Genomic DNA, 12,925 nt, shown 5'->3' with positions numbered 1-12,925 from the left:
CCAACCCTGCATGACCTCTATGTTATTCTCTATGTTTCTTACAACTGAGGAAAAGGAGAGGGTCTGGGTGGCCACAAAAGCCCATGCAAATGATGCCAACCTCAGAGATGGCTCCTAGCCTGGGGGGCTGAGGAAATTTCTTGTGTAATTACCAGGTTAACACTGAAAATTAGTCCCCTAGCAGGGTGGCCTGAGATAAAATGGTAACTTGTCTCCTGGTTGGACTCCAAAAGACCTTCCAGAAGGTGGTAAATTTTGACAAATTGAGGGGGGGTCACCCAGAGTCCAGATAGAAATACTTCCAAGTTCCTCATCCACTGGTCACTGGGTGAATAACTTCCTAACTGTGGACTGAAGGGTCAATTGCTCTGTTTGTCTATCCATCCATGGTAGGTCAGTCCTTCGAGCTCCTGCTCTATACAAAAACCTTTTAGATCTTCTGGGCTTGATGGCTGAAGACTGATGCTGCCCCAGGACCTCAGTTCCCATTCAAAACCATCAACTACCATGGAGGAGCATGGAGTAAGTTCCCAGGTACTGGGTGAGTTTCTGTTATTTTAAATAGATTAGAGGCAACTTGGTCTACATTTCTTGCTTACTCTGGTAAATCTTATCCTTCTCAAATCTCAGGCATGATTGCTAATGGCAAATTCCACCAGCTTAGAGCTACATGTCTTCCTCTCTGTCACCTCTGAATGACAGAGGTGACATATTGACTACTCCTTCCTCATTATGTATAGTTGCCAAACTCTGTTACTGGTCAGGGATATTTTGGCTGAATTAACTCCTTGGTTTAGCTTTCTTTACATAGAATGTGCATGTGTTTTCCTACTTTATATCAAGTAAATAATTATGCAAGCTCTGTGGAAGGGACCCTAGGGGCATTGGACTGAGCACCTTTCGGTGTTTCATCTGGCCAAGGTTAAAAGCATACTTTCAGCTTAGCAAGTTTTGGCTTCATAGTAACTTTGGGTGCAAAAAATGGGCATGTTGCTTCCAGATGATATAAATTAGAGAGGCTTAAAGAATACTTTAAATTACCTGAGTGTCTGAAGTAAAAAAAAAAAAATCTTCAAAACTGAAGCTCAATTACCTGTCAGCCTAAATTGGCTTCAAGTATAAAACTCCAGCCTTGCTTTTTTTCTAGAACTAACAGGCTTCCTCCTGAGATAGGCAAACTCATAAAATGGTTTCCATGAAAAAAACAACCTCAAAACTACCATGAGGTTGTTACTGACCTAAAATTTTCTTTTTATTGTTCTTTGATGCTTCCATGATGGTTTTTAAAAGACTCATTTTTCAACGACTGCTTTCACTGGTCCAACACCTATGTCTTATGACAAATGATGAGATATTTCTAGAATAGAAAAGAAGGTAGAAGATTCAGGCAAGTTGTGAGGGTCTCAGGAAGTGGATTAAGGTATGTGAAAATGAGACTTCAAGATGATAATATATTAAAATTTCAAAGTTCAAAACTTACCACAGCAATGCTAGACATTTAAATCAATAGAGTTTTCACAAGTAACTAACCTACTTTTGGCAACAGTTGTGAGCATCAGCCACTAAAACTTTAAAAAGAATTAAAATTATTGTAGCCACAGGCTCAAAATTTAAATTTCCTTTGGTTGTTTTAACTTGTTCGTGTTTACGTTGATACTCTTTTAGGTTTTATTTTTGTTATGACTCAAAGGCATGAGTCTGAGCTATCTGCAGACTGTTATTAACTGCTTTCTCTACAATAAGGATTTCATTGCAGATTAAAGTAGACAGTGGCCCTCCTGATACAACTAAACATTTTATTGCTTTTTGTCAAATTGAAAAAGTTCGTGTGAGCTCCAGAGGATTACAACCTGGATCTATCTTTCATAGCTGGATGAAGTTTCTTGTCTGGTAAGTACTCCTATCTGTCAACGGGATAGCTAAAATGTAAGCTCTTCCACCTGCTGCCCATCCCTGATGGCAGGCTCCTTCCTCCCCTTGGTCTTGGGCCTGCTTTTCACTGTCCCAACCACCAAGACCACCCAACAGGCTTGAACGTTTCAAATATGCACCCAAGATAAAGATCCTTAATGTCCCATCAGACGTCCACCCTGCAGTCCAGGCTGTGTGAGATTTCACTTAGCCCGGCCTTCTGGAAGATTGTTATTAGTGACTTCCCGAGTCTTCTCCACACCTAATGTAGAAATTGTGGGTTCCTTAATGTAACCCCATGTTTTCTTTGCACTTCCCTGCAACCATCACCAGAGGGTATCCCTCTTAACCACGTAACTCTAAACTCCACTCTGTAACCCCAAAACCATTTCTGGTACCTTCTTACTCTTTAGAATCACCAGGTAACTGGCTCTTCAACAACCGTTCCCAGTCAGCCATGCCTTTCCTGGTCACGAATGAGATCAGTTTGACTGACTCAGTATGGGTTTGACCGAGGGTGGATTGAGTCAGTTTCCATCTATCTCAATGGACTTGACTTGTCCCTGAAACCTCTACAAGACCAGCTCACCTCTGAAGTCTTGGTGTTCCCATAGAACTGGCAAACCCTGGACTTGCTAATGACTACAAAGGGGAGCACTTGCCTCTTCCTCAATGAAGAATGTTGTTACTATGAACCAGTCCTGCCAAGTGGAAGTGGGGATTAAAAACTTGCATGGACTGGTTTACAAACTACTGTCTCCACTGTGATATTTTTGCTATGGTTGTCTCTGGGGCCCTGGCTCCTACCCCTCCTCAGCTCACTATGTTCTATCCTCCTCAGAATAGTGATTTCTCCTAATCTCTTCAGATTCCTTCAGAAGATAACTAGTGATGCAATCTCATGCTCAGCAACCAGACACTTCTAACAAAATTTCCTCAGCCTCTCCTACCATTGCCTGCATATTTGAGCCTCTGCTTTCGACCAGCATTCTGTACATCCCCCCTTTAAGTCCCTGTTCAGCAGAAAGTAGACAGAGGACTACCATCAACAAAAGACTAAAATGTTAGGTTCAAAGTGGCCCACACATCGCAGGCTGAGACTCAGTGCTCTTTTTTCCCTGAGAGGTCAGACCCTGACTAGCTTCCTAGATCAAGCGATGTGTTGTGAAATCATGGTGAGTCTTCACGTTAGAAGAGGCCATGGCAGCTCATCACTAATATTTCTTATGGGAAAGCTGAATTTGATAAGGATATTATAAGGATAGTCACTATGTCTCAATGATAGCCAATGTCTAGCACTCCTTGCTGGAGTGAGTTCCATTTGAAGCTTGGGTTTAACTCGAGGCGCCCATCAGAAGAGGATACATGACAATCTGTGGACACAGTCCATTGAAAGGAAGCTGAAGACTTTGGTGTATGGCTTAGCAAGCACCACTGAAAATAGGATATATGCTGTGTTGGGGCAAGAAAATAGACAGGGGACCTCTAAGCCGACTTTAGAGACCCAATGTAACCTGAGTATTTGGTAAACAGTTTAGAACTGCTTCTCATTAGAGTAGACTACTTTGGAGGAGTGAGCCTGTGTCCAAACAGAGTCTGGCCTGGGGGATTGATAAGAGTGTTTTTTAGTGTGTGTGGTGCTAAGGATCAAACCCATGACCTTGTACATGGGAGGGGAAGTGTTCTCCCACTGAGCTATATCCCCATCCCAGAAAGAGAGAAAATTTAAATGTCAGGTAAACTAAGAGCTTGAGATGATGCAGGTCTCAATACATACAGCAATGGGTTACTGCTCAAAAAATAAAAACAAAAAACAAACAAAAAAATTCAAATATCACCTTAGATACAAAGGAGAACAGTCTTAATGAGGAAACAAATGAGAATAGTTTCCCAGAGTTTGGAGATTTATGTTTCTGAGATATTGCTGGGAAATTCACTATGGCTCTCTTTTCTCCTTCAACTGAAGGGGCAATGCTGACACTTCTCTGTGCCCCATTTCCCTCTCTTCAACAGAGGGATACTGTTTGTTCAACTTCATTACAAAGATGGGTGGGAAGAAGTATTTAGCCTCTTACAGGCTCGGGTGGATACAGAACACATATGGTTATAAAACGTTATGTTGTTGTTAAGAAAATCACAAATAAAATAGCACTAATTCAGTTACAAAAAGATCCAGTTCTTTTGATGGAAACAAAAGACTGTGCTATTTTCTTTTTATTATGAACACTGTGTGAGTAATCTATGTTCATTATGAGAAACACAGTTCAGATAAGTGATAAGAGAAAAATTCATTTACAATCCAGCAGACCATTAGTAACTTCAGTGCAAATTCCTCCTGTTTCCTCTGTCACATGGGTATATATGTATGTGTTATATGTCTGTGTTTCCCCTCCTACATGCACACACAGAGACCTTCACACATACAGGGAGAGGGAGAGAGAGGGGGGGATGAGAGAGGGAGAGGGGGAGGAGGAGCTCATCCTCCTGCTAGCTCTACCTTCTGAATCTCCCTGTTGACCTAGATAGAAATAGATTGTGGAAATCTTTTTGTTCTACTAAAGTCCTGTTTCTAAGCAGCTGAATTAACATTCCACTGTGCCAAGGCACCATAATGTATTTAAACAATTTCTATTGCTGAGACTTAAAAATGATGCTTCCCTCTTATTACTTGCATATGTTGATTTTATGAACTAATGGGTTTATTGTGACATTTTCTTATACGGCTTTAAGATTTGTTTGCAGCTACTCACTCTCCATCCCCATGTCTCACTCTGGCCAACAGACTCCTTTCCTCCCTGATGGGGCTTAGAACACCTTAATCACCCTGTAGAATAAGGCAACATATTTCCTAGCTCCTCTGATCACTTTTAGGAAGCATTCCTAGAAGCAGGGTTGTGGGCCAAAGCATATGCACATTTTGTGGTGTTTGAGAAGGAGGCAGGCAGCTTCAGAAGGCTCTGCAGGTGCTGCTCATTGCAGTGTTCTTGAAGAGACCGCTTTTCCCACAGCCCTGCCAACAATAAGCATTTTTCTTCACTTAGAACTCTGCCAGCTTGAGATGTTAAAATGGTATTTTGTATCTGTTCCATTTCTTGCTTGGTGGTGCGCTTACAGGCTTTTTCCCTCTCCATATGTTTCTTAGCCATTTGCATTTTGCTTATTATATGTTGTTGTTGAAGCGATCCAGGGGTGCAGGAGTGGGTCTGTTTCCTCTGCCAACTAAAGAATTAATATGCAGGAAAGAAAGCATTGTTGGAGGTCTTGGAGAGTCCCAGGAGAGCCATCCCAGAATACCTGGGAAGTCAAGGTCCCCTCTTAGGGTCCTTGGTTTCATTAATAAGACTTTAAGAACAGCCATGAGCAGAAACTCAAGGACAGTTTATTAGAGTTTAAAAGGAAAATCCCAAGTTAGGCAAGCTGTAAAGCTTGCAGCCTCCTGGAAGGAAGGGAGAATGGCCAGCAGCTTGAGATACGTGAACGTCAGCCCCCCTCCCCGCTGGCAGCAGGCATTCACAAGGCAGAAAGAGGAGCAGAGCAAAGAAGCCCAAAGTAGTTAGGAAGCTTAAAAGTCCTGGCCAGCATTAGAAAACAACAGGCAGAAAAGAAGAAAACAACTGCGCACTGCGCATGCTCTCTGCCTCTCTGTGTCTGGCCTCAGAAAGGCGGCAGAGCCAGCTCCGCTGCAAGGCTGAGTTCAAGGACTTCACTTGAGCAGCAGTTCTGGACAGGAAACACACATCATCTGCAGGTGAAGCCTTCTTCCTGGGCGTGGCTACTTAGCCAGGCCCCTGACCTGCCCACTGCGTTGACATTAATGGAGGAAATAAGGGTGTGCCATCATTGTGAATGTGGGTTCCACATTCTTTGTTCATTTTTTTCTGATACTTTTCTTTGAAGTATTTTTTTTTCTAAGTAAATATATTCAGGAGCAGTTTCTCTAGCTTGGCTAGGATATGAAGGTTCAGGTTTTCTTAGCATTGGTGTTATCTTATGCACCTCTCCTTGCTGAGAACAGGTGAGCCATCCTCATGCGCCCAATACCAAGCAGTGACATTCGCCAGCTCCTTCCACCTCTTTCTTTGCCACTTCCTTCCTCCTTTTTAGAAATGTGAATCTACCCTCTTTGTCTTTAGATAATCTTGAGCACCTAGTTTGGGGCTAAGAATACATATTCATGTAACTTAACACACCGGCAAAGCCCCAGAGTCTCCAGGGGACACTGTCATTAGGCATGTCGGTGGAGAGGTATAAAGCCAGTGCCAAGTCTCAGGAGGCAGAGGTAGAGGGATCTTTGTTAGTTCAAGGCCACCCTGGGCTACATGAGATTGAATCTGTCTAAAAGAGAAACAGCCCTCAAACTAAGGAGATCCCAGCACCCGGCATTCCACACCTTTAATCCAGCGCTAGGGAGGAGGAAACAGGAGCGATATGGTGTGGGGAGAGAGGAATATAAGGTGGGAAGAGAAAGGAGTGCATTGCAGTCTGAGGTTTGGTGGAGACAGATGGAGTCCGGAGAAGCAGTCTGAGGATAGGATTGCCCAGTCTCAGCACTGGTACTGTCTAGTGACTGGCTTTCTGCTTCTCTGATCCCCAGCATTAACCTGTAGGCAGAGACTGCTCGTTTGTTCCCTGGCCACCCAGACCTGAATAATCACTTAAGCACAACACTGTTTGGCCAATGACTCTAGTCCTTCAGCAGCTACATGGCATATTCTCCAACTATGCCCACTCTCTCTGTTCTGATTTCCTGCCTGGCTTTACTCTGCTAAGCCATTGGCCCAAATGGCTTTATTCATCAACCAATAAAAACAACACATATACAGAAGGACATCCCACATCATTAACCCCTATATCTGACTTTGGATTTTTATTATTAAGACCAACTAGAATTCACGATACATCCAGGAGCCATCAGCTCCTGGAAGGCTTCTAGGACTCCAGCACGTATGATATGGGCACAGATGTTAAACCTAGAGAACCTATATTTTGATACCGGCACAGGATCAATAAGCACTGTTCACAATGCAGACACTTTAAACAAGATTTCACAACAAATTATAAAAGACAAGGCAGTTCTAATAGGGATTTCTCTGACTCCACCAGGAATTCTAAAAGCTTCCTTTGGTCAGGTACGTCAGGCTCTAGTGTTCCCCTGACCCGCAGAGCTTGTCCGTTTCTGCTTCTGCTCGTGTTCCCACGTTGGGCTCTTCTTTTCCCTTTGGTTCCTATATGATCTTACCTCACCTGCTTGCCAAGTAACTCTCCATTCTTTCTGAAACTGGAATCATTAAGGATGCTTGTTTGCTGATTGCCTTGGTTATTAGTAACTACTATTTCATGTTCCTGAAGCTGACAGTCTCTCTGAAAACACTGTCTGGCAGCCTGTGCTCCAATGCCACTGCTTCATCCGTGCCACACTGCGCCAGTGGGGAGAGTGTTTTTTGTTTCTATTGTTTTTGTACTTTTTTTTTCTTTATAGAGCATCTTCTTCAGTCTGAGGTCTGGGGCTAAAGATATTCAGTGACTGAAAGTCACTGAAAGGCCACTCACTGTTGTGAGCCACAAGCATTATACAGTAAAAGTATAGCTGGCAGATCCCTAGACAAACTCATGGGAGTGTATTCCACTCAGTGAGGAACCCAATTTGCAGACAGGAATGCCTGCCTTTTGGATAGTCACTGTGAATTCTGTAGAAATCTTGGGAAGCCATGGCTCTTCTCCCTCCCATAACAGGATTCATTCTGGCAGTATAAATCATTTGTTAAGATAACTTCTTCCTGTATGGGCTACTGGATAATTTTTGCCACATGTGGGGCCCTGGTGTGAAAGTATTCACTTAGCCAAACCTTTGTTCTCATAGTCAAATATACATAAAGCTGTCTGCGGGAGAATTGTCTGTATTCTGTCAATCATGTTATAAATAAATGCTGATTGGCCAGGCAGGAAATAGAGGCAGGAAAACCAGACAGGAAGTACAAATGATGTAATGAGAACAGGACAATTCTGGGAAGGAGGAAGTTGATTCCTCCCACTCCTGCCCAGATCACCGAAGCAGCAGGATGTGATCTGCCCCACTGAAAAAAGGTACTGAGCCACATAGCTAACGTAGATAAGAAAAATGGGTTAATCAAGATGTGAGAGTTAGCCAGGGAGAGGCTAGAGCTAATGGGCCAATAAGCATATAATTTATGGAGACTTATGTGTGATTTTTTGGGGGGGCTAAACAGTTGTGGGGTATTGGGCAGGACAAAAACCCCAACAACAAGCAGGCCCCTGTTCATGTTACACTAGTCCCCCACAACTATCCTTATTGCCAGGACTTATTGACAAGAAAGGAGCCCTGAGCAGGGGAGACAGTATGTCTGCTCTTACTGATAAACAGGTCTGGGTGGCCCTGAATTTTCTAACAGCCAACTTAGGAGAGTATAACCTACTGGCCTTTGCTCTACCCTAATTAATATTCTGTACTTACCTTCACCTTTCATGGTCTTAGTCTAGGAAATTAACTGTTTGTACCTTTATCCCTAAGATATACAGGAAAAAAGCTTGGGCCACTAAACCAGACCCAGAGAAAGAAATTCCTTCTCACCTGGGTGTGAGCATACACAGTACCCTGATGCTTAGCCTGGGGAGGCCATCCTCCATCCTAATCCTCCTGGTATCTGCCAGGGAGCTTGACAGTCAGGCCCCTTCTGACACATAAGGCGCCTACCTTGTCAGGCTTTTATCCATCTTGTTAGCCCTAAGAAATGCATGCTTGGTACCACTGTTATCACCTAGGGAATGCTAACTATGTCTGTGTGGGTATATAAACTGGGAACACTGTGGGATGAGAAGAACAGTGAGGAAAATCAAAAGAAAATCACCATTGAGGAGGAACATTGAAAGGCGAACATCAGAGGGAGCACAGAAAGAATGAATAGGACATGATAAAAAACACTTATGTGAGCTAATTTATTTCATTTACCCTCAGACCTTATTAGTCAGGTTTTGCCTGCTATAGCGGATCCTTCTGAATCCTGAGAGGTTTAGTGGGGTTTAACCCCAACATAAACCTTGATAACTCATATCTCCATGTGTACTAACAATAGTGTTTATTTGTTATAAAGCAAAATAGTGAAACCAAAGGGGCTATAAAGCTCCCAATATGTAGTTAGTGCTGTGGAAATAGTCTTTAATGCTTAGTCTCCCTACTGGGGAATTCCTGTTCTCCTTTCAAAAGCCACAGCTCATGCCTGCTGTTGGGGTAGAGGTCCTCTGGCTTCAGCCTGTGGTGGACAGTGCATAGCTTTCATTACTTTCGCAAACCATCATTAATATGGTGCAATAGTGTCTGATAGACTTCTACTGAAAACATTTGGGGGTATCAGAGTTTGCAGCACAAGAACTGGAGCAGCTTGTAGGCCATCAGCAGGCACTGTAATTCCTTATACTTTATTTCCTGTCTTTGAAACCAGAGTAAATCACACCAGTGTGCCACTCCATAGGAGACCTGACTTCTCACTGCTCCTCTCTCTTTTCTCGTTTGAATTTTCTCCTTTCCTTATAATTCAAAAGCTGCCATGCCTTAGTAAATAGTCAAGTTTTTTCAAACACCTTATGTTTATTTTTATCCCATAACCATCTTCTCTCAAAACTATGCCAAAGCACCATTAAAAAAAGAAGCATTTTCCCACGGAGTCTAAGCTCTCTCAACAAGAAGTTGGCACAAATCAGTATAGATATAAAATGCCTGCATTTCTTTTCTTGAGAAACCCATTTCTATTTATGCTAGATAAAGAGGGTAATGAAAACTGTGTACACAATTCTGTATATGTCCAGCTTAGTGAGCAATGAGTCTATGGGGATGCTTACAGAAGCAGAGGTGACTCTCTGGAAGCTGTATCATCCAAACACGGATGACAACTCAGTAATGGTGCACCGCTGTAGTTTCCAATGTAGTGTGCAGACAGCTGTGCCACTATGGAGTCTTCTGCCTTCTCCCTGGCAGTTGTCTGATGCTTGTATGTCCTTGTGTATGGCTGTATGCCAGGAAGTAGCCTAATGTGTCTTGAAAGTTTCATGAGATGCCTGAGTCTTACATGTTTCTTCTATGTATTTTGTGAGTCTACTGAGCCCCTATCTTCCCCTTCTGCCCCAAATAGGGAATGTTTTAATGAAGAGGACACAGCTACATAACAAATGTGCTCCATGATCCTACCTCACTGAGGAACACACTCCTAAGAAGTTGGTCTGCCTAACCTCTTGTCTTGTTTATAGATGCCTGTATGAGTCGCTCTTTCTTTCTCTGCTCCCCTCTCCTCTGGTTCCATCAAAACAGCCAACTTTGAAAACCTCCCACTTTTCTGGGCTTTAGCTAATTCTTTAGTTTTGAGGTGGTAGGCCAGGCTGTTTAGTGTGTTCTTTTTAATGTGTGTTATCAGCCAGCATCTACTTCTGTTCCAACTTTTTCTTTTCCTGAAATTCCTCACTCATCTGGAGAAAGTTTAGAGTCAGAGTCAGCTCCCCTTAGTTGCTTCCTGTGACACATGGCTTCGGTAGTCTCATAGACTATCTCTACCTCATCCATCAGAAAACTCAGCTTGATGTCTGGTGATCGGAAAGAGGCTGCACCCATCACTGCCAAAAGCTCTTATCCTGTTTGCCTTCAGGAAAGCCATCCATCACTGGCCTGGTCCAGAGATGTTTGGCTTAATGCTGTAATTACATCGTGAGTACCTGGACTGGCCCTCCTGCTGGCCTCGGATGCCATTGCTTCACATGAGTGTGACTAATAGCCATCACTGAGGACAGGAGATGATTCATTTCCACTGTCTCCTGGGGCTTCTAAATAAAACATTTAAGCAAAGAATAGACAAGAAGGAAGCCTTCAGACAGTGATGAAATTGGCTTAACTCCCATCTGACATGTTTCCCTTCCAGCTCAAGATCCACACATTAGGAGGAAAGAGATCCCTCACATCCTAACATTTTTGTGGTAAATTACAATGTTCACTATAGTGTGATTGAGGTACTTATTAAGAGGAATGTTATTAAAAAGGTTTTCCCTAAATTCACATAATAACATATTGACTTTTTAAGAGAAACTCTTACTGGTAAACACCAAGTACTGAGTAGCTGAGTAGACAGGAGGTCATGTCGACTCCAGGTATTTATGCACCAAAAACAAATCTCCAGTGTGGTTAATGTAGAATTTCTCTTTGCCCATCACTTCCAGGCATACCAAAATAGCTATCATTTTATTTTTCAGAAGGAAATGCATAAATAGAGTCTGGATATAGAACTGAAAACAGGGAAGTGGAATGAAAATGACCAAGAGAATTTGATGAAGATTCCCAGTGTGTGGTTGAGATCTGCCAGCATCAGCCTTACCTGGATGCTTGTTAGGAATCCCAAATCCAGGTCTCATGTAAGACTTCCTAACTCAGACCTATGCTATCATAAGATCCCAGGTGTTTTCTCTTGAAATGTGAAGAGAACTGGAAGATAGACACCTGAATCCCACATGCAGAAGACTAAATACCCTATCATACACACACACACACACACCTCAGAAAAATGCAGTAGTGGCGTCTTAATCATAAAATATAATTCTTTCCTTTTCTTCCTTAAAATTCAGATCTAATAAAATATTTTTATAAAAGAAAGCATTTGAATGGTTAAGAATGGTTTAAATTTTTTATTAACTAAACTACAACTTAAAAATATTTTACTAAAGGCCGGGCGGTGGTGGCACATGCCTTTAATCCCAGCACTCAGGAGGCAGAGGCAGGCGGATCTCTGTGAGTTCGAGGCCAGCCTGGTCTAGAAGAGCTAGTTCCAGGACAGGAACCACAAGCTACAGAGAAACCCTGTCTCGAAAATAAAAAAAANAGCTAAAGTAAAGGAACCACAAGCAACAGAGAAACCCTCACTCGAAAATAAAAAAAAATACTATGAAAATGTAAAAGAGACAGAAATCTTTAATAAATAAATAAAAAGAAAAAAATAAAGTTAAATAAATTAAAAAAATTAAAAAAAGAAGATCGAAGTTTTTAATTATAGAAATTCAAGGTGAACAGCATGTTTCCTTCCATTCAAGGAGATGGGATTTTGTAATATTATAATACAGTACTGCATTACAATAAATGTAATATTTACACTTCCTTATCCCCCCCCCCCAAAAAAGAAAATGTTGTGGAGTAATCTTTCCATACTCTGTGAAGATGTGTCTTTGCAGAGGCACCTTTGGATTGCTTTAATAAAGAGATATATGGTCAATAGCTAGGCAGGAAGAAGTTAGGTCAGACTTACAGGCAAAGAGTGAGAGAAGACATGCCAGAAGTCATGGAGAGGAAATAGAAGGTGCAAGATGGAAAAAAGGTAAAAGGCCATGAGGTAAAACATTTAAGTTACAAGAGCTAGTGGGAGAAGCCTAAGCTATAGGCCGTGTTTTCATAATTAACAATAAATCTCCATGTATTTTTTTGTGATTGGTGGCCTTAGGAAGAATCCATCTATAAGAAAACATTGTGAGGGAAGCACATATCTTAATTAAGGGAGCCATCTTAGGGTCGGCAAGAGATTTGGTGCTAGAGGGGCTCCCATGTGCCCAGGGCGATGTCCCCAGTTAGTTCCTGGGGCAGCTGAGGTCAGAGAACCTGAAATGACCCTATCCTATAGTCATACTGATGAATAGCTTGCATATCACCATAGAACCTTCAGATGGATGGAGATAGAGACAGAGACCCACACTGGAGCACTGGACTGAGCTCCCAATGTCCCAAGGAGGAGCAGAAGGAGGGAGAATATGAGTAAAGAAGTCAGGACCACGAGGGGTGCACCCACCCACGGAGACAGTGGGGCTGATCTATTGTGAGCTCACCAAGGCCAGCTGGACTGCGACTGAAAAAGCATGGGATAAAACCGGACTCTCTGAATATGGCGGACAATGAGGGCTGCTGAGAAGCCAAGGACAATGCCACTGGGTTTTGATCCTACTTCATGTTCTGGCTTTGTGGGAGCCTAGCCAGTTT

At 42.5% G+C, this 12,925-nt stretch overlaps 1 long non-coding RNA gene across 2 annotated transcripts; it reads left to right on the top strand.

Annotated features, from left to right (window-relative positions):
* The first annotated feature begins 392 nt into the window (after window positions 1–392).
* Window positions 393–11,453, top strand: LOC126490185 (uncharacterized). 2 transcript variants are annotated; one of them, XR_007589129.1, is made up of 3 exons: window positions 393–534; window positions 1,824–1,890; window positions 11,161–11,453. It is a non-coding gene; the product is annotated as an uncharacterized lncRNA (long non-coding RNA). The 2 variants fall into 2 exon arrangements; XR_007589130.1 differs by having other exon boundaries at window positions 399–541.
* The last annotated feature ends 1,472 nt before the right edge of the window (window positions 11,454–12,925 follow it).

Source organism: Alexandromys fortis, unplaced genomic scaffold (assembly GCF_014885135.2).
Source record: "Alexandromys fortis isolate MF-2015 unplaced genomic scaffold, M_Fortis_MF-2015_v1.1 scaffold_204, whole genome shotgun sequence".
In the NCBI taxonomy this organism is placed as follows: domain Eukaryota; kingdom Metazoa; phylum Chordata; class Mammalia; order Rodentia; family Cricetidae; genus Alexandromys; species Alexandromys fortis.
This window is presented reverse-complemented; position numbering and strand designations above follow the sequence as displayed.